Here is a 22,970-nt window from a genome sequence, read left to right as displayed (position 1 = left end):
AGCAGGGAATCCCAGACTTCCCTCACCCCGGACACGTCCTCCAGCTCCTCCGGTGGGACCCCAAGGCGTTCCCAGGCCAGCTGAGAGACATAGTCCCTCCAGCGTGTCCTAGATCTTCCCGGGGGTGTCCTCCCAGTGGGACATGCCCAGAACACCTCCCTAGGGAGGCGTCCAGGAGTCATCCTGAGCAGATGCCCAAGCCACCTCAACTGGCTCCTCTCGACGTGTAGGAGCAGTGGCTCTACTCCGAGCTCCTCCCGTGTGACTGAGCTCCTCACCCTATTTCTAAGGGTGCGCCCAGCCACCCTGCGGAGGAAACCCATTTCGGCCGCTTGTATCCGCGATCTTGTCCTTTCGGTCATTACCCAGAGCTCATGACCATAGGTGAGGTAGGAGCGTAGATTGACTGGTAAATCGAGAGCTTTGCCTTTGGGCTCAGCTCCTTCTTTACCACAATGGACCGATACAGCGACCGCATCACTGCAGACGCTGCACCGATCCGCCTGTCAATCTCACGCTCCATCCTTCCCTCACTCGTGAACAAGACCCCGAGATACTTGAACTCCTCCACTTGAGGCAGACACTCACCACCCACCCGGAGAGGGCAAACCACCCTTTTCCGGTCGAGAACCATGGCCTCAGATTTGGAGGAGCTGATTCTCATCCCAGCCACTTCACACTCGGCTGCAAACCGCCCCAGTGCCTGCTGCAGGTCCTGCCTCGAAAAAGCCATCAGGACAACATCATCCGCAAACAGCAGAGATGAAATCCTGTGGTTCCCAAACTAGACCCCCTCCGGCCCCTGGCTGCGCCTAGAAATTCTGTCCATAAATATAATGAACATAACCGGTGACAAAGGGCAGCCCTGGCGGAGTCCAACATGCACCAGGAACAGGTCTGACTTACTGCCGGCAATGCGAACACAGCTCCTGCTACAGTCATACAGGGACCAGACAGCCCTTAGCAAAGAGCCCCGGACCCCATACTCCCAGAGCACCCCCCAAAGGACACCACGAGGGACACGGTCGAATGCCTTCTCCAGATCCACAAAACACATGTGGACTGGTTGGGCAAACTCCCATGAACCCTCGAGGACCCGATGGAGAGTATAGAGCTGGTCCAGTGTTCCACGACCAGGACAAAAACCACACTGCTCCTCCTGAATCTGAGGATCGGATTCTCCTCTCCAGTACCCTGGAATAGACATTACCGGGAAGGCTGAGGAGTGTGATTCCCCTGTAATTGGAACACACCCTTTGGTCCTCCTTCTTATACAGAGGGACCACCACCCAGGTCTGCCAGTCCAGAGGTACTGTCCCCGACCGCTACGCGATGTTGCAGAGACGTGTCAGCCAAGACAGTCCCACAACATCCAGAGACTTGAGGTACTCGGGACGGATCTCGTCCACCCCCGGAGCCTTGCCACCGAGGAACTTGCCAACCACCTCGGTGACTTCAGCAAGGGTGATGATTGAGTCCGCCTGCGGGTCCCCAGTCTCTGCTTCCTCCTCGGAAGACGTGACGGTGGGATTGAGGAGATCCTCAAAGTATTCCTTCCACCGCCCGACAACATCAGCAGCTCTCCACCCGCTTCACCAACACTGTAAACAGTGTTGGTGAAGCACTGCTTCCCCCTCGTGAGGCGTCGATAGTCCGATAGTCCTCCTCCATGGCCTCCCCAAACTCCTCCCAACCTCGAGTTTTTGCCTCTGTGACCGCACGAGCCGCGGCACGCTTGGCCCACCTGTACTCATCGGCTGCCTCAGGAGTCCCACGAGCCAACAAGGCTCTATTGGACTCAACCTATCCTCAAGCACTGTGCAATGGATGAAATTATATTTAACACACAGAAGACAATTTGTTAGAGTGAATAACTCAGCATCTGCAACCTGAAAAACCAGCTTGGCCTTCCTCAAGGCTCAGCTCTATCTCCGTTATTATTTTGCCTCTACATTAATGACTTTCCGCACAGTTGCCCATCCAATGTACAGTGTCAGTTATATGCAGATGATGCAATTATTTATGTTCATGCAAAAAATAAAACTCTTGCAGCTCAGGAACTAACATCTGCCATGAACAAGGTTTCAGAATGGTTACAGAGGTCACAGCTAGTATTGAATGTATCTAAAACGGTTTGTATGTTCTTTTCTAAGAATGCCGTTTATGATGATAATCCTCCTGTATTGATAAATGGAACAATAATTGAAACTGTTAATGAATTTAAATATCTTGGAGTAATGATTGACTCAAAACTTAATTTCAAACTGCATGTTAAAAAAAAAATAGTTAACAAAATGAAATTTAATCTGTCAAATTTTAGACATATTAGAGCTAATTTAACACTGGATGCTTCTAAACTATACTTTAAAGCAATGATTGTCCCTCATATGATGTACTGTATGACAAGCTGGACTTCGGCATGTAAGACCACTTTGAAACCTGTTGAAACGGTTTATAAACAGGCCCTCAAAATTTTAGACAAAAAACCAAAGTCATATCATCATTGTTTAATTCTAAAACAACATAACATATTAGGTTATGACAATATGATCAAACTGGCAGACTGCACACTTGGTGATCTGAGGGCAGTGGTCTATGGATGAGTTTTAAGATATGAAAGAGGGTTTGTATTTTGTACTTATTGTTTTTATAAGCTATGGTGTGGCTGGGTTTTTTGTTTTGTTTTTTTCTAGGAAGGGACAAAGGATGAAAATTAGCACTGGCTATAATCTTGCATATTTACAGGTGTGGGATTCGTTCCCCATGCCTCTGTTCTTAATATGCTCTGTCCCTTCATTAAATAATAAACAAACAAACAAACAAACTCCTTCTTCAGCCTGACGGTATCCCTTACTTCCGGTGTCCACCACCGGGTTTGGGGATTGCCGCCGCGACAAGCACAGCAGACCTTACGACCACAGTTACGAGCGGCCGCATCGACAATAGAGGTGGAGAACATGGCCCACTCAGAGTCCATGTCCCCAGCCTCCCCCGGGATCAGGGAGAAGTTCTCTCGGACGTGTGATTTGAAGACCCCTCTGACAGAGGGCTCCGCCAGACGTTCCCAGCAGACCCTCACGATGCGCTTGGGCCTGCCAGGCCTGTCCGGCTTCCTCCGCCGCCAGCGGATCCAACTCACCACCAGGTGGTGATTGGTTGACAGCTCAGCCCCTCTCTTCACCCAAGTGTCCAAGACACGCGGCCGGAGATCAGATGACACGACAACAAAGTCGATCATCGACCTCTGACCTAGGGTGTCCTGGTGCCACGTGCACCGATGGACATCCTTGTGCTCGAACATGGTGTTCGTTATGGACAAACTGTGACTAGCACAGAAGTCCAATAACAAAACACCGCTCGGGTTCAGATCAGGGAGGCTGTCTCCCCAATCACGCCCCTCCAGGTGTCACTGTCCTTACCCACATGGGCGTTGAAGTCCCCCAGGAGAACAATGGAGTCCCCAGTCGGTGCACTGTCTAGTGCCCCTCCCAGGGACTCCAAGAAGGCCGGGTACTCTGCACTGCTGTTTGGCCCGTAGGCCGACACAACAGTGAGAGACCTGTCCCCGACCCGAAGGCGCAGGAACGCGACCCTCTTGTTCACCGGGGTGAACCCCAACACGAAGCGGCTGAGCTGTGGGGCAATGAGCAAGCCCACACCAGCTCGCCGCCTCTCCCCGCGGGCAACGCCAGAGAAATGGAGAGTCCAGCCCCTCTCAAGGAGTTGCGTTCCAGAGCCCAAGCTGTGCGTGGAGACGAGGCCGACTGTATCCAGTCGGTAACGCTCAACCTCCCGCACAAGCTCAGGCTCCTTCCCCCCCAGCGAGGTGACATTCCATGTCCCCAGAGCCAGTCTCCATGTCCGGAGATCCGGTCGTCGAGGTTCCCGCCTTCGACCGCCACCCAGATCTCCATGCACCAGCCCCTTATGGATCCTCTTGCGGGTGGTGGGTCCACATGAGGACAGCCCCACGTCACTCCTTCGGGCTGAGCCCAGCCGGGCCCCGTGGGGAGAAGCCTGGCTACCAGATGCTCGCTGTCGAGCACCCACCCCAGGCCTGGCTCCAGGGTGGGGCCCCGGTAACGCCGGTCCGGGCGACATAGCTAGCCTTGATCTTTCTCTTTTCATAAGGGGCTTCTGAACCGCTCTTAGTCTGTCCCGTCTCCCTGGACCTGTTTGCCATGGGTGACCCTACCAGGGGCATGAAGCCCCGACAACATAGCTCCCAGGATCATTTGGGCACTCAAACCCCTCCACCACGTTAAGGTGGAGGTTCAGGGAGGGGCTGTTGGCAACCATAATTTGATAACATCTCCATGGAGAAAACCAAGGAGCAGACTCCCCAACCAGAAAAGTTACATAGTACATGGTATTTCCTTTCATATCACTGGAAAAGATTTTATTGACATTGCATAAATCATCCCAACCTTTTACCATCAATGAGGACTTTCTCCATGCGGGGAGTGTTGCAGACTAATGATTCTCATTCTAACGTGCCTAGGTGAACAGATGAGAACTAAAACATGCACATAATTAAGTGTGCTCAGTATTAAGTTAGAGACATTCATCTGATTAGGGAGTTCCTCAGGGGTGAGTCCTTGTGCCCCCCCTTGTCTCCCATTTCACCCCTTGCTGTAGCGTGTATAATTGCATCTTAAATTAATTCTTCGTCTAAACCCATCTGATGCCCAAGTGAGGATGCGTCTCTCCGCTGGTCCACGGGGAGCAGAAAACACCTGCGCTCTCTTTGCCTGGTATACGCACCGAAATTGAACCCCAGTGTTCAATCTACCTTCCCTGTCAATGATAATACTTTGAGTTATAGAGACAAATAGGTATTGCTCTGACTTTGCAGCACTAGGCAGCTCCAGCTCCACTGAGACAGTTTTCTTCCCAGATAAACTAAAAGGAGGATTTGCAACACTTTGGAAACACTGGTTGGGAAGATGAAAGTCGATTGGATTTGAAGAGGAAAAAAATAAGGTCTTAACTTTTTCTGAGAGGGAGGACAGTTGCGTATAATGACATAAGTGTTGCAATTTCTCTTAATATTTTATGCTGTTAAGATAGCCTCAAGGTCAGGGTAAATCTTGAGATGTGGAATAAACAGGAGATTTAATACTACATAAAACACCTGCCAGTTTAAATGAATTCAAGCTGCAATATTTATTATGGATTTCAACACACCACCTTATGTCATTTGATTTAAAGGAGCACTATGTCAATCTTCTAGAGGAGGGTCCCCCACCTGGTTTTCTGCATGGAGATTTTTGTTGCATGATGGTTTTATTGCTTAGAACAGCCACAAATATGACCTGTACTTTGGCCTGTTGGTGTTGCCCGATTGTTTTTGTGGAGATAACAATTCCATATAGGAACCTCACCCAGACACATGGAGAAATATGCAAACTCTGCACAGAAAGTGACTAACATTTAAGTATCTCTGCACACTGTGACACCACACGGAGCAAAGCCAGAATAAGATTATAGAGGTGTACAAGTCCACCGCTGATCACTTTCACAGCTTGAAACACATCTGTTGTTTACTGTGCATTTCACATCCAACGCCTTTCTTTGAAGAGCATCCTGTGTGGAGGATTTCTGTCTGAAAAAGCACGCAAAATACATGCAAATGCTATGTTAATCTATCAGAAGATACGGAGAGGCTCAGCTTCTCAATCTATTGCTTTGCCGTGTCATGTGAGATTGTGAATTATTTATGTTTGTGAAAGCAAAGATATAAGCGGCATATTCTGTACGCACATATAGACAATTGAAAATGTGGTGGGGAGTGAATGTGTTGTTCAGTGTGTCCTCAGTTCTCCTTTGAGTTATTATGAGCTACCTGTTTGTGTGGGTGTACTGCAGTCTTTAATGAGGTAAGAGGAGAAAAGGTATTGAGATTAAATTTAGATTGACAAACAGCTGCAGGTGTTCAAGTTAGTGTTCAAGTTACAAAGGACTGGTTTAAGAGTCTAGCTATCTAAAGTTGAGCTTTGAAAAAAAGTTTGAAAGACAATATTGTACTCAAGATTACTGTTACTGAAGTAAAAGTAAAGAAGTAATTGCTTAAACGGCATTTCCTATATCATAGACTACAAACTTGAACAGTAAATAGTATGTGAAGGTAAATATTCATATGATACTTCTTGTACTTTAGTGCTGATAAACTGCAATTTCACCAGTGTGCATCAAATAAAGACTTCTCATCTTACCTTATAATACTGCTACTTCAAAGTAATATCACTTAAGTGCAAATAGTAAGCATGGTGTGTTAAATTACTCAGTTCAATGTACATTCAATGGGAAAAATATATTGAAACAGAGAAAATACGCTTTAGCTACAAAGTACAGCTCCCTTGAGTAAAGACACCAGTATTGAAATAGTGTGGGCAAACATAATTACTGCAATGATGAGCCACACGCAGTGAGTGGGAGGGGCTGAGGGTACCTTTGATGTCGGTGGGTGCCGTCAGACCAGGAGAAGACTGAGGACAGAAGCAGCTATGAGAGAGACCGGGCGGCTGTTCTGTCCACCGGGAGAGAACTGCAATGAAAAAAACAACAAAGGAAATGAAAAACCCTGCTGACAATGCACTGGTAATATAGGTCTCTTATGTAATGTAGTGTTGCATTGCTGTGGGTTGGCACGCACTGTATACAATTGCAAACACATGGAGGTACTGTAGCTTTATTGTTTACCCAAGCACGCAACACATGCAAGTTTAGCCAGTTACAACCCTGTGATAATGTGCAAGGGCATCTGATGTAAAAGACAAATTCATATGCAAATTACTACAAATATGGATGCAAATGAAAGACTGTGAAGACGCTGTTTACAAAAGTCAAAATCAAACGAAATAATATAACTATATTGCTGGTGTAGTGGTACTGCACCATGAGGAATTTACAATGAAGTTTTAAGATGAGATTTCATTTCTGTTGCAACCAAATGCATTCTGTGACTGGCGATGGTAAAACACGTGGGTAAATGTCTTTCCCAGGGACACAACAACATCATGCAAGGGTAAGTGCAAGAATACAACCCAGAATCTAATAGTTAGTGAGCAACTAATCACACCCCTGCAATAGACCTAATGTTCTCCCTGTCATAAAGCTGAAAATTTACTTAAAATTGACAAATGTAGGTAAACTTTCCACAATAGTCTTATAATATCTTCACTAAACAACCACCAGAAGCAAAACGTAAGGATCAGTTTAAAGTGTACATTGGTAGACATCAACTTTTATAAATGATACATGGAACAATCATTTATGGAGTTAATAATATCTATCATCATTTCAAAAACAGACAGGTCTATCAAACTCATACTCTTTTTCTAGTTAAACATATGTCTACCTGACCTGCGCAACAGCACTGACTGCTTGTGAAATGTAGACATCACAGACATACAGATAGGGAAGAGACTTGTGTCCGGCACTGCTCTGCAAATTGGTTTTGATGCCCAGTGCCGTGGGATGAATCGGGGCCACGCAAGCCAACCTTTGATGGAGAGGAAACAAACCGCTGGCAGCAGAGACACATGAGCCTTGAAGATGATGAAACCCAGCCTTCAAACATGCCCAGCTTCACATGCAAAAGACTTAATCACATGTAACGCTTTCCTACAAATTGCCTCATTCTGTAAGTGGTGTTTTGACAGCCTGGCAAGATTAAAAGTAAATAAATGAAATAATGTTTCAAATGACTTCATCAGCAGTTTGCTTCAAATGTGTAAACAAATGTGAGTAGGAAGTAGATTTGATATGGTGAAGCTGAAGTTAACATTTTCTACAGTATTAAAACATATAATTTGAAACTGTTTTTTTTTTTTGTCTATAAATTTGAATGGGCGTGACAGTCAGGCAGACCAGAGCGGAGAAATGCAGGGTCTGTTTGTGCCTAAGCAAACATGATGAATTACGAGTAAAAAAGAAAGAAAAACAGAGGACAGAAAAACAAGGCAGACATGTAACCACAGCCACAGTTAAATAAACTGCTGTAATTAGATTGTCATTGTCAAAAACTGAGAAATGGTTTGCTGTGAGCCTATCCTTGACCCGCAAGCATTTCAGAAAGTAAAAGATGTTGGTTTGTCAGACTACCAGAGTACATAAAGTATACTATAAGTAAACTGGAATAAAACAAAAACAACACACACAGATAGAAATCCAAAATCAGAAACTAAACCAAGATGAACTTTTGCCATTTTTTAACTAAAATAATACAAAACTGTGGTCTATTTTCTAACCAGAACTATTCTACAGACCCATGATACACTTTATGTACCTCCTCTTGGGAACAACCACGCTTAAGTAATGTAATGCCTGAGCTGTTTCACACTTGAGCAGCAAACCAGCCAAAACCAGTTCAATTACATAGCCCAAATCAGAAACGTGAACTCTGCGTTGCTGCTCTACATATATACCATTACCATCCCAATATGTCCAGATGCTTCTATGACTGCGAGCCAATGTGCTTCAGCGATGTTTCATTAACTGTGATCTGAAGACACCCACAGAGTCGGAAAAACTAAGTCGACCTCTTCCTCGGCAGGTTTAGCGCACCGGGATGAGAATATACGCAGCTCTCCTGGGGAATTTCGGGTGTGTTCACTTCAAGGACAGATCGGCTCTGAGCACTTTGAATTCCTAGTTTCTACATCAAAGGTGAAGCTAAGCCTGGCTGCATTACTTATCACCTTATCTCCAGTCTTGTGCAGTGGACAGGGCCTTACATGTCTCCAGAAGTGAGATCTTCCTTCACACATACTATAGACTAGCTAACACGAAGAAATGGTTGGAGAGCAGCCAAAAGTTTCTGCTCCATGATGGCTTTACTAAGCTAGAACAGAGCATTAAAATGTAAAAATATACCTGTGCAAAGTGCAAAATCTTAAGAACAACTTGGGTGTAGTGATAAAACTGGAATATAGTGGCCTTTTCTTAATCTAGAACAAGCTTTTGGTCATCTTGGCATTTGTAGTTCGTGTTTTTTAAGGACTTAAAAAATACCTATAATTGGAAAACACACAGCAAGGTCCTACTTTTAATGAATTAGATTTGCGTTAGAGCTCCGTCTGTTGAAAGTAATAAGCATGAACCATGGAAAAAAAGGATTTAGCACCCCTTAGCAATGGGGCCAAGCATGGGGTTTGTAATGATTGAAATTAAGTACTGATTTACGCACACAAAAAATGTGCAAGACGAAAGCGCACCCATGATCATTTCCTATTTGGAATGTGGCTAGCAGGTTAATCAAGTCCATTTATATATATACACTCTATGGTTAAAACCTAATTTAGTCATTTTTGCATATGTCCCCTTTGAAATTCATTGAGATACACAAAAAACAATAATAAAAATCATGTAAACAGATAGATAGCCAAATCGTGTACTCAAGAAAGAAGATTTTTGAACACAGTATTACTCAAATTTAGTATTTAGCCTAGTCTCGTAGTTGCTGTTGACGTGTCAGATAAGTCATAATTACCAGACGTTATATCGGCCTTTACATGATGCAACGCTCTAGTAATGCCGAGTATTTTCATTGAGACAACACAGGGCCAGAAAGCTGCTCTAGTAATGGGAGGATAATTGATGGAGAGAGATGCGGGTGAGTCATGCTACAATCACCCAGAGCTAATGCTTCTTAACCTTGGAGATGAACCCACGCAGACGGGAGCTGAATTAGAGGTCAGACAATACAGGAAGCACACAGACACTAGACATCAATAATAACAAAACAGCTCCTTAGAAAGTGGAAAGAATTACCATTTGGTCAAAAGAATGTTTTTTGATAGTCGGACCACACAGATTTCTTAGCCGTGTTCGCAGTGCTTGTGGCTTGATTCACAAATTCCTTTTTGAGTAAATGATAAAGCTTTTGTTTCACTTTGTAATAATATGGTATCATGTAGAGATGTAAATTACTTTTAGTCAACAGACCAATAAATTGTCAAACCATTCTTGTAACATGAGGTATTTCTATATTACGTATTAGCAAAAGCTTGCAATCAGCTAATTTGCCATTCCTCCTTCAAATTTATTGATCCAAGAAGCTGGGAAAACAATTATAATGTATTCACAAATAATTTACAATTTAAATACTAAAAACAAATTGTAACTGCTTACCTTAAACACTTTAGTGAATCGTGACAAAATGGAGGCTGTAAATGCAAATGTTCTAAAAACACAAACAAAAGATGTATTTTTAAAATCATGTTATATGTGCCCATAATTTCACTTTACTTTCCCCCTTTGGTATAAATGAAATAGAACATGTGGTGTTCAGGAACATTCAGGACAGTCAAGTATTTCCCAGTAATATATAATTTAACAGCACACTTGTATACTACAGGCTCTTCTCATGTAGCTGTTAATGTGTTGTCTTTAAAAGAACATTGTTTCCTATTTATTCCCCCACAAAAATGCATAAATCTTACAAATTATATATTAAGGATTTTACTTAAAGACTGTCTATAATTAATTGCAGTATTGGATGTTGATTTCTTGATATTTTTTAAACCCTAAAAATGACTTAACCCTTAGATGCACACGTGGGGTCAAAAATGACCCCAGAGGTTGTTATTCTTCAAAATCTTTAAAATGAAAAGTTGTAATATATTCATATTCCAGGTATTCCTCAAAAAACATGTTTGTGACATGAGGCCATTTGCATTTTTCTTTACTTTTTCATTAATTTTAAGAAATTGCAGTTTTTGTATCACTACCCCACTCTTCCACAAGTGGGGTCAAAAATGACCCCAAGCAATTCCTATGGAATCTTCTGTGAACCTTTAATTCTTAGCAACTCTGACTGTGCCACTTACATATCTGATGTCATCTCTCACACCTGATGCAACTTTGACTGTCAATATTGTCTCACTCACACACCTGATGTCAGCAGTCTCACCACCCAGGAGGGGTGGCTTGTGATGCATGCACCCCATATGCAGTTGATGGGATCGTGTACCTAGGGAGACAGCCAGGGGAAGACATCCAGAAGAATCTGAGGGAAAACATTGTCTGTCAGTTGTGCTGTGAATTCAGACACACAGGTCACAACATCACCAAGGAGAACTTCTTCACCAGTGTGCCTCTTGCAGAGCATCTCCTGGAGAAGGGTCTGACTGTGGGAACTTTGCGACAGAACAAGCCAGATATTCCACCAATCATGAAGGCTTCCAGGTCCAGAGTGGTCCACAGCACTGAATTTGGGTTCAGTGGCAGCATGACCATGGTCAGCTATGTGAGACAAAAGGGAAAGGCTGTTCTGCTGCTTAGCACAATGCACCACAGCAAGATGGTGGATGAAAACAGCCCAAAGGAAAAAAATAAATAAACAGAAGTGATCCGCTTTTACAACCAGACCAAAGGAGGAGTAAATACTATGGACCAGATGGTTGGCAACTACACCTGCAAATGGCAGACGCAGAGGTGGCCCATGGTGCTCTGAATGCCTATTCATTTTTCAGGGCTCAGCACCCTGAATCTTGCATAGACATCACCAATGGATGACGACACTTCCTCACAGACGTCTCAAAGGAGCTTGTGACACCTCACATGAAAAGTCGACTGGAAGGTACACCGACTCTACCAACCTACATCACTGAAGCAATGGGAAGGTGTGGCGTGACAAAAACTGCTGCGATTTGGCCACAGGAAAGAAGCACACAGGGCCAGCAGAAGAGAAAGAGGTCCCAGTTGTGTCCACGAAACAAAGATTACAAAGCCACTGATTGCTGTTGGAAATGCAGTACCCCTGTGTGCAATGGTCACAGCCAGAAGCAAGTAGCTTGTAACGGTGCACACAGTGAGATAAGATGTTTGTGTGTGTACATATGCGTGGACAGTGTTATGGTCTCTGGACCTGTGGAATGTTCTCTGTTCGTCCTTCAGACATAGGGACACACAAACATGTTTTGTCACCTGATTGACCTGATTGATTCATTATTAACTGCTAAAATGTGAATGAAAAGTAAAAAGAAAATGTACATGTCAAAAGGGAAATTACTCTTTTGTTTGAGCAAAAATATATCATCTTAACCAACATGAGAGAAATGTGTTTAGTTTATTGCAAAAACACATTGATTTCAATTGGGGTCATTTTTGACCCCACTTGTGGAAGTGGGGGTAGTGACACAAAAACAGCAATTTCTTAAAATTAATGAAAAAATAAATAAAAATGCAAATGGCCTCATGTCACAAACATGTTTTATGAGGAGTACCTGGAAAATGAAAATATTCCAACTCTTCGTTTTAAAGATTTTCAAGAATAACACCGAGGTTATTGCAAAAAACGCATTGATTTTAATTGGGGTCATTTTTGACCCCACTCGTGGAAGAGTGTAGGTATTGGTAAGTTGTGCATCCAAGGGTTAAAAACATTTGACACAAAAAGAATGGCAGTCATGCTAAAAACTATCCATCCATTTTCTTCCGATTTATCCGGGGCCGGGTTGCAGAGGCAGCAGTTTGAGCAGGGAGTCCCAGAATTCCCTCTCCACACACGTCCAACAGCTCTTCCGGGGAAATCCCGAGGCGTTCACAGACCTGAGCTGAGAAACATAGTGCCTCCAGTGTGTCCAGGGTCTCCCCTGGGGCCTTCTCCTGGATATGACTGGAACTCCCCACAAGGGAGTCATCCAGGAGGATGGAGATGACCAAGCCATCTCAGTTGAGTCCTGTCGACCGTGGAGGAGCAGCGGCTCTACTCTGAGCTCCTCCAGTGTGACTGAGCTCTTCCTAGCCATGCTGTGGAGGAAACTCATTTTGACCTCTTGTATCGGCGATCTTGTCCTTTTGGTCATTACCCAAAGCTCATGACCATAGGTGAGGGTAGGAACGTAGACTGACCTGTAAATTGAGAGCTTTGCCTTTCAACTCAGCTCCTTCTTCACCACATCAGCCTGATACAGTAACCACATCACTGCAGACGCTGCACGGATCCGCCTGTCACTCTCACAATCCATCCTTCACTCACTCCTGAACAAGACCCTGAGATACTTGAAGTACTGACTAATGATGATGTCTCAAATATGCACATTTGTCATTTTCCCAGTTCCTTGCCATACCATATTCACTTTATAAAATTAAAAGAATTTCCCAAAATATTGACTTAAAAATTTGAGCTTTTCTTTGAGCACATTTGAGCTCGTTACGGGAAATATTTTGGTTTTAGAAATCCTTCAAAAAGTCGTATCTGCCAGTAGTGACCTTGGCTCCAATTTCTTTATAACTCAGACTAGAGGAGATAATTCTGCTCCATCAAAACTTATGGCCTTTTAACATGTAAATAAAGCACTATTGAAAAAGATGGCCTGGCATACACTGCTGAATCTCACGCCAAAAGTGAATGAAAGAGCTCTGAGAGAAGTTTGAAGGGTACATGGAGGGTGAGAGAAAATTGACTGACTTTGTTTGTTCTTTGAAGGTTTTCTGCAAAGTTTTGCTGGGGCACTTTGAAAGTTTACACTCATTACAAGCGCGTTTGTGATCAGTCATGCAATAAAGGCACAAAAATATAACAATACCATTTACAGCAGGCAGTGGCGGTAAGCACAAACACAAGCAATATGTGTTAAAGGGGATATATTATGGAAAATGTACTTTTATGAGCTTTTTATGTTATAATCTTTCTCCTCGTCATTAACATGCTCAATGTATTTTGATTGATTCATGCATATTTAAGTAATCTTGTATTGTTATGTATTTGAGGCTCAAGTGCACAAAAAATGTTTGTTTTCACCTGCATAGGATTCAAAAAAGTAAATGAACCTGTTTCTATTATTAAACCTTTACTAACCAATACTGCATTTTACATTGAACATATGTAAAATAATGATCAACATATGCTATAAAAAAGAAATTGCGTGTCTGAAATGAAAACCGTGACTACTCTTTTCACCTATACGCACATAAAACGTGAAGTTTAGATACACAATCAAAAACTAGTTTCATAGACAAAAGAATCAAACAAGAAAATCTGAAAATAAAAATGGCTACCCTCCCTAAGTTAACTTTCTAGCTTTGAGCTCATGTGATGGTGTGCCCTCTCCAGCCCAGGAGGTTAATAAGATCCCAGAGTGTGTTGGGACCTGGACCTCCTCTGCCCGCTGCTCCACTCCATTCATTTTATCCTCCACATAAAGTTATTACTCTATCAGTGATGGGCCACAAACACTGGGCCAGGAGAGCCAGCTAAGGTGAGCGGGGCCTTGTAAGGGTTTATCAACACATTGTTATTTTGCACATAGTTTCAGCAGCTTATACTGTATAGCAAAGAAAAGTATCGTATTGGTAAACTGGCCATACCTTACCAACAAATACAATGCTAGATTCGGTCCAAAACAAAACATGGAACAGTTATATTGACTATTGTTGACATACAGAAATATAAAACAAACTAGGAGAAAGGGTGCGTGAAATGAGAAAAAAAAATGAGAAAGCGAGATCACAATTTTGATTTTTAACATGATTTGTAAAGTTAGTATTATTTATACCCTTAAGAGTCTGCTTTTGAGACTTCATGCTTCACTATAATTGGTTACATGTCACTCAGAGGCTGACCAATAGGAGGAATGGGTGGAGAAAAGTGTCTATTGAAATATAGAGCTGTATTATACAAAACACTGAATAACCATGATTTAATTGAAATATCATCTTGTCCCAGGATCAGATGACGATTTTTTTTTTTTTTTTTTCAGAACTTGCTGGAGGATGTTTAAATCACTTGATATATTTGACTCTTCTTGACACATGCATCTGAAATTACATGACTTACTTAAGGAATAAGGCATTACATAACAAGAACACATCAGTTTACATTTGGGGCAAGTATTTGGTTCAGCAGTAAACAGCTGCAAGGACAGTGGTGGCTCAGATCCAATTAACAAGACAGTGAATTAATTTACTTACCAAGCTATATGCACCAACTTGTATTTGCATTTACATTGCCTGAACCTGTCACCTACACACAACTGAACAAGATTTGCCTCTTTCAGCCCCTTAAGTAGTGTTTTCAGAGTATACTTTATAAAACGTATACTGATATCTGCACAATGGCACTAAATATCTGGGATTTAAATTGCCAATGTTTGTATAGTGTACATTTGTGGACACAGCAGATCATTGCAGACAGCATTACTGTGCATTCACTCCTATCGCCTTAGGTGATGTATAAAGCATATGGAGGATCAGGCTGCAAAAAGGAACAACAAGATCTGAAGAGGAGGAGGGCTTTTCTCACACTGCTGCTGCTTTGAATTAAAAAAAAATCCTTACAGGGATTGGGGCATGACAGGCCAAACCCTGCTACAGTAGGTTATGTAATCTCACCATGGTGGAGCTTCACATTTCGACATTATCCATGAAGGCGAATAGTGATTTCTTTATCTGGACTTGTAGAAAATGAGCAGAGGGAAAGAGGGGAATGTGAAATTGCTTGTGTTATAAGTGGATGTCTATGGTGTTGCAAGATTATGTTATTTGATGTTATCCACGGGCTCTATTTGCACTGGCAGGTAATATACTCGTAGATACAGCACAAGGGTGAATGTACACTTTGTACGGCAAAGAAACTGTGTATTATGACATTCTTTTTGGTTTAATATTTTATAATTACTCAAGCATTTGTTAATTTTATTTCAATAAGGATTTTAAATGTCTGGTGTCGATCCCATCTTTTTGACTGCCAACTGTGCTATTATGAAATTGCAACCCACTGTGTCAAAGAACGATGTGTTCTAGTCATTTAGAAAGATTACAATTTGGTGATAGTAAGAGTGCGTTCACACCTATCAAAATTTGGAAAAAATGGGATTAAACCAGGACTAGAAGAGGACAAAACCAGGTCTGCAACAAGACTAAACTGGGCTCAATTTAGGACCAAACTAAGGTTGTTGTTTTCACACATTAGTGCATTATCTAGACCAACCCCAGGGTGGTAGTTCTGTTTTCTTTACTTTATGGTCAGCGTTGTTCACACACACACACCATGCATCATTCACCCCAAACACAGACCATGAGCCACATGAGAGTCCATCATACACGGTCCCTATACACGGTGGTCTTTTCTTTCCCCTATGGCTAAATACACCATGGCAACTGTAAGCACTGGTGGCAGAGGAGAAAAAGCTTTTGGAAAACACACAGACAGACCCAGGCTCACCTGCACAGACAGAGGCAGGAAGAGACTGTTGCTGATATTAAGTTGATCCAAATTGCCTTGTCAGGCAAACGTGACAGCAGCAGCTCTGCAGCGCCTATTCATAGAAATTTACGGGATCTGAGCTTTTTTGCAATTCCAAGGACTTTTACTATCACAGTGGACTGCATAAGTTGGCCTGAGGTCGGCCACGTTCACACCTCACTCCAGAATGTGAGTGGAGCCTCTCTGAGACCTCCTGTTTCAAGCGCTCTCAGACCGGTCGTTTACTGCGGTCCAGAATGCGACTGTTGGGTTCACACTGGCCAAAATGCACCGCTCTCAGAACAAATGCTCTTTTACGTCGCCCTAACTAGTGGCAGCATGAAAACAACCTAAGTCATATGTGAATGTTTTGAAGAGAGACTCTTAAAGAGGGGTATTCATTGTTAAGACATAACACATTTAGATCCCCATTATTCAATATCCTTTTAGCATATTGAAACATATTTGAATACATTGTTGTTGTTTTTTTTTAATCAAATATCACATATATTCACAGTGTATTAAAATATATAATTCAGGTTCGTTTTGATACTCTGAGCTCCCCCTCCTCTTGCCCCCATTTCAGAGTGCCATCACACCACAATCTGCAGGCTTTCTGCACATGAAACTACTGCATTTATGAAAAATGGCCATGGGAGCAGAGCTTGAGGGCTGAGCCTTATAAAAGAAGAATGGGCTGGTACTGCTAAGTGGAAGGTTTGAATAGGGCCCAGGAAACGTTGCAAGATTACTCAAACATACATGACATCTAAAACTACTTCAGATGTTGATGTTTTTGATGAGGGAACAATGTTATGACATAGTGAAAAACTCTAAAAGGTTGATTTTTCATAACACCCCCTTAAAACAAAAAGTAAAAACTCCAAAATCTAGTAAAGCTTATGTCCGAGACCTTCAGACCTTGATGAATGACCATTAAAGCATCTGGATGTTCCAACAAGTCCAAACCAAAGTCAGATGAGAATAAATTAGCCACTTTCACATTTAAACCCCTATTTTTAGCAACACTTTTATGAACCCAATTTCCTGAACCGCACAGGGAAAGGAAAGGTTACTCCGACCCATTGGAGATTACAGAAAATTTCCAAATAACAGTTAAGTACTGCGCGAGAGGCGGCTGACGTTTATTTAGTCACGAACCCAGCGCCAACCTGCTCCCGACCTTTTGTAAAGCAAGACAATCCCCCTCATGAGATTAGCAAAAATGTTGAGGGTTCAAAGCTGGATTAATTTTACTCATTGGACTTGATTCCTTATTTCCATGTGTGAGGACAAATCTAAGAAAAAGGAGTTCAAAAGAAAATAGAGTAATGGTCTCATGCTGGGTTATGGCCTATAGAGAACCTGACGAAACACAGTGCAAAAATAGTGCATGTGGTTCAACCCATGTGAAGACAAACTCAATATGATTCGAGAGAAAAAGTATACTTAATAGTGTGGGGATTTCTCTTGCTTCTTGGAAATCTTTTTGATATCCTGGTCTAAACGGAGTAATACTTATTTCCTTTTGACTTGAATTTTATGATTTACCATGAAAATATTGTGTAAGAATAAAGGAATTACCACTTTAAGTACCAATGAATACCTCAGTTGAAACCTATAGAGATGACTACTAAAGATACTAAGGGAAAAATACTATAGATTCACCTACATTACATATTGAAAGTCATTTGCTGTTGTGTGTACATTGAAGGCTGAAGGGTAAAGGCGATATCTTCACAACAGCAACTTTTAATAGAGTGATTTGAGTTTGCCCAGAGCCAAACTGTGGTGGCTATAGAAATTAATACCAAAGATACTAAGGGAACTACTTTCTGTATTCTAAAGGAATTGCTGGTAAGGGTTAAAATAACTAAGGAAAAAATAAACCTGACACACTTATACCACATATATAAGTTATTTGCTATTGTGTGTCTATGGACATAACCTTGCATTTTCCAGGAAATTGTAAAAAGCTGCTTTGGAGAAACTTGCCACTTCAAAAGTTTACTGACAAGATAAAAAAACTACCATGGTTAAATAATGTGTTATCACTATAAATGCCTATAATATGAAGTAGGTTTTGTGAGGGTGCCATAAGAAGATGTAAAATGTATTGTCCCTATTTTCTAAGTGTTTTGGCTCTGCAGTCTGAAGGTTTGATAAGAAAAGCTGCATAAAGTATTCATGAAAGCCGCCCTGCTCTGGTCTGTCTCACTTATGCTACTATCACTTATTTCTTTGCAGCAAGAAGGAGCTGGAAATTTACTGGGAAATTGAAGGATGAGAGGTAAAAACAGAAAGAAAAGAAAAAGCGGAAAGACCTCCTCAGGTGTCAGATATTCCCTGTGAACCTTTGTTGGGGAGGGGTTGTGTAAAACGGGTAGGAAAGGTGTCTCGTAAAAGGAAGCAATTATGTCACAATCTCAAATTTTAGTGGGAAAGTTGACTTATTTACACCGTACAATGACATACTGCACAACAACAGCAACATATAACACAGAGTACTCCAAGTGTGCTAAACAATCAAATTCAAATAGTCTTTGTCCCAATCTACATCATACATATAACCACATTTTTGGCAGTTATTTACGTTGCTCATTTTGATTTTAAGGCATGGTAAGAAATGCGTTACAAGTTATTTGCTCTCCACAGCACAAATGACATTGACGCTCTGGTAAGTTTCATTTTCATTTTAACGTCGCGGACCAAAACAAACCAACATGCAAGTTCGTGTTGAAGGGAATGTAGTTTGTCAGCGCTGCTAAACACATTTTTAATATTTTCTTGCTGTTACATGCAGCAGGTAACTAAGAACATATTGGCTTCTCCATTATTTCAGCCCTGGAACTGCCAATCTCTACTGAATAAAAGATAAAAGGTTAACATGAAAACTACCGCTTCATGACATCACAAGGTGGAACAGATAATTTTGAGCTTTGGTGATGTAGACAAAATAATGCAGGATTACTCAAACAAGCGTGGATGTGAGGAAATGCAACTCCAGGTATGTTTTTGATGAGGTAACAAGGTAAAAGCTCAGTCAGTTTTACATAATCTAGTGTCTTTAAAAAAAAAAGAAGGCAGTAAGTAAAGTCAGAAAGGAAGTTGACAAAATCCATGGATCCTGAGATTTCCAAGTGATGACAAAATTGCACTGCTGCCATGGAAATTAATTTAAAACAGGTATTTTATGTTTTTAATGGTGAAAAGTACTAAAAATTACGCTTATAAACAGGAAAATGAAACCTGCATCTGTATGCCTCTCACTGCACTGGCCCAGCTCAGCCTCTTTACTATTGATGAACTTCTGCAAAAACCCTACATCAACTTTTCTTTACCTTTGAGTTCCCACTGCTATGCCACTAATCAATGAAACCTAGAGGCAAATGTCACAGCTGTCAAACAAGGATGATAGAGTCTGAATATGGAAGTCAATGCATTTCCCAAAGAGTCGTCTGTATATGTTTCACTGGGTGACATCTGTAAAAGTACATATAAACAAGTCCGTCTTAATACAAACCAACTGAAGGCTGCAGAGTAAAGGTGACGTCTGTATGATGGCAGCTTTTAATAGATAGTGATTTGAGTTTGACCAGGGCCAAACTGTGGGGGCTACACAAGAGTTTGCATGCATACCAAAAATCTGCTCATCTTGTTTCCGGACTTGTTGGATTATTGAAATGTCATGTAAACAGTCAAGTCTGATATGAAACATTGTATTTGTTTCTAATCTTTCACACTGCAAGGAAAATACGGCAAAAGGGCAAACTAATGTATAGCAAAGATAAAGATTAGACACTTGAAGTTCTGGGCCATCTGATCTTTTATTTGCGTAGAAACGTGTCCATTTATAATCAGATCTAGCGAGTTATCTGATTTGTCTAAGGGAAATGTAGTCACAAATGTTAATAGAAGAAAGATTATTAAGGTAATTGTGAACTGATGAGATGTGAAAATGGCCAAATCACTGTGGACTAGGGTTGGCAAAAGTATCGAAAATCAGATACTAATCGATACTAAAACTAGTATAAACTAGATACTCATTTGAGCAAGTATTAGTACTAAAAAGTTACATTTACAAGTATAAGACCACATAAACTGCGAGTATATGCCCATGGACCACTATAGAACCTACCTGTACGACTGAGGGATTACACAGGTAAAAGATGATATCGTAATATGAAAGAAAGTACTATAATGTTTGAAAATCACATATTATTGTCTAAAGAAAGAGTGGGTTTTATCATCATCATCCAGTAGACCAAATTGAGGTGAAGATGTTAAACTGGTTCTGACACATGTTAAGAAGCATCATTTGTTCCATATGTGATGTTATTCTCTAACACATTATTTTCTTAACCTCAAAGAGTCTAAAAGTTATGTAAATCAGTTCCACAGTGAAAGCCAGCTTGGCCCTGCAGTCCACCAAAGTGTTGGCCACAGCTTTATTGTTAAGCTTTTTGGGTTGAATGACGTCTTTGGTCTTACCGGGAAACACAGTTAAATGTTTGTTTACGCAAATGACCCAACAACTATTCAGGAAAAATAGACTTTCCTGGTGAAAAGCTACTTCTGGTGGTTTCATGAACAAAAAGTCTATTGTTGGTGATGTTTACGCGACCCAGACTGATGACTCCTGAGAAATGCCTGTTGTGAAGATTTGCGTACTCTTTCGTCTGTTTCCTGGTGAGTTTTATTGGATGGAAAATTGGATTGAAATCAGGCAATGGACAACTGGTAATAAAAGGAGGAAATATTTAGAGTTTGAGTGAAACTATTCCAAATGGGTATCTAATTAAAAGAACTGTTGCTTTGAAATGGTTCAGAAAATAGTACTAGAAATTAAACAAAAAGCAACTACTGCTGGGGAGAGAAAATTGTCGTATTTTGCATACTGTGGATTCTGCTGAGTGAACTAAACACCCATAATCCTGTTCATGCTACTTTTATATGAATAACTGTGTGTCTTTGGCATATTATAAATCTCACATCTTTGTATGTGTCAATTGACATAAATAAAATACAATATTTACAAAATTGTACTGATAAAAATGCAATACGTTTGGTTTTCACTTTTTCCCTATTATAGTGCTGTCATAATAAAAATACCAATTTGATGCCATATTTACAATTAAAACACTCTTTTTCAACAAAATTATTTTCAACACAACATAATATTTAATAGTAGATTTTGTATCAATGTATATCTGGAACACTGGGTATCTATTTTTTGACAACCCAACCCTATTGTACAATGTCCTGTTGCATGACTTCTTCACAAGATATCCTTTGAGTTGCTCCCTAGTTGCAACTAAATAGAAGCTCTGACAAACGACTGTCCATTAAATACAGAGGAGAGATAGCGAGGCGAAGGAGTCAATAAAAGTGCAAGTGAGCTGCAGTGCCATTTCAGCTGCCAGCATTCCCTGACAGTGATGTGAAGAAGCCCGACTTACCTGCGGCTTCCTACTGCATGCTACAGTCTGCCGCAATGACAAGAGCTCATTCCAAATTTAACAGACGCACCATGAAAAACAAATCGGTGCGGCACAAAAATGTCACAGCAAAGTCTTCAGGGAGTAAGATCAAAACAACTTACAGTACATTTTGGGATAATGCCAGCAGATACGAGCTCTGAGAGGAGAAACAAAAGTATCATGTCTACCAGTAACTTTTGGCAGATGATCTGTTACAAGAAACAGGGGTAAAGTTACAACATGAGAATTAGGGCTGTCACATTGCACTCAGTTCAGTTCAGGTTACAGTATTTTTTTCTTTTATATGATTAAAACACGGAAGAGGAAACAGAGTAAAGAAATTGTAGACAAACAAGTATTGAGTTTTTTCCGGAAAAAAGATACTCGCTAAATGTGTAAAAAAAAAATAAATAGCAGGCCCTTGGCAGATTGATACGTGTAACCCTCTGAATAGAGTTTTACACATCAATCTGAGTTGTCTCAAGCTGAAAGCAACCGGAAACAATGAACGTTCAAACTAATATGTCACGCCGATCGGCCAAAGCGTCACAACAGTGGAACAAGCTGAAAAATCAAACTATAGTTAAATCCAGTTGAGAGAAAAGCACAGGCGTCTTACCTATCCACAAATGCACAAAGAACTTCCCTTGTATTTCTGCTGAAATCACCCAAAGTAGGTTTGTTTTAGTTTGTTCGCTGCTGGCTTCTGCCCAAACCACAATATTGCTCTGTGATTGGTCAGTCTCAGCACCTATCACAAGTGAAGGCTTCAGTCGGAGCCCAACAAGATGGATTCTCTCCATTTGTGAACTCAAAAAAATTGTGAGAATTAATATTGCTGGCAAGATTATGTTTATTTGGGATCAACTTTTTTTTTTGTACATTGCAAGGCTTGTGAGTCAAACTTGAAAAAGTAAAAGAAGAATATATATGTATTCAAGTTCTGCCAAGGCAACAATAGACAGATTGGTAAAGCAAAAAATGTTTAGATATTTAACATAAGCAATAGTAAAAAATATATATATATTTAGATAGAGTAAAATATATTTACTCAATATCTTTTAGTCTCTGCATTTTGTAATTTGCAAAAGAAGGTCTATGTACTTTCACAGTGAAGATTGAAAACATAAAAATCTTAAATCAACTGTAGGGTGCACTGAATACTCTCTAAGCCTTGTCTCTGCTTCATTTCTCAGTAATCTGTACAAAGACTGTCTCTCACTATACATTTAAACACTGTGCTCTTTGGTACAGTGTGGCCGCTCAGTTTGAGCAAAGCAATTAATATCAAAGTAACA

General features: G+C 41.2%; 1 protein-coding gene across 2 annotated transcripts in view; it reads right to left on the bottom strand.

Moving 5' to 3' along the window:
• Positions 1-22,970, bottom strand: part of arvcfb (ARVCF delta catenin family member b) — a 242,411-nt gene that overhangs the window by 158,223 nt on the left and 61,218 nt on the right. Inside the window, exon 2 of one of the 2 annotated variants that reach the window (XM_055224504.1) lies at positions 6,452-6,547. The exons of the other annotated variant lie outside the window; for it this stretch is intronic. The gene's annotated coding sequence lies outside the window, so the exon portion shown is untranslated. The remainder of the gene's footprint in view (positions 1-6,451; positions 6,548-22,970) is intronic. 2 annotated transcript variants of the gene reach the window in all.

Source organism: Periophthalmus magnuspinnatus, chromosome 9, assembly GCF_009829125.3.
Source record: "Periophthalmus magnuspinnatus isolate fPerMag1 chromosome 9, fPerMag1.2.pri, whole genome shotgun sequence".
Classification (NCBI taxonomy): domain Eukaryota; kingdom Metazoa; phylum Chordata; class Actinopteri; order Gobiiformes; family Gobiidae; genus Periophthalmus; species Periophthalmus magnuspinnatus.
This window is presented reverse-complemented; position numbering and strand designations above follow the sequence as displayed.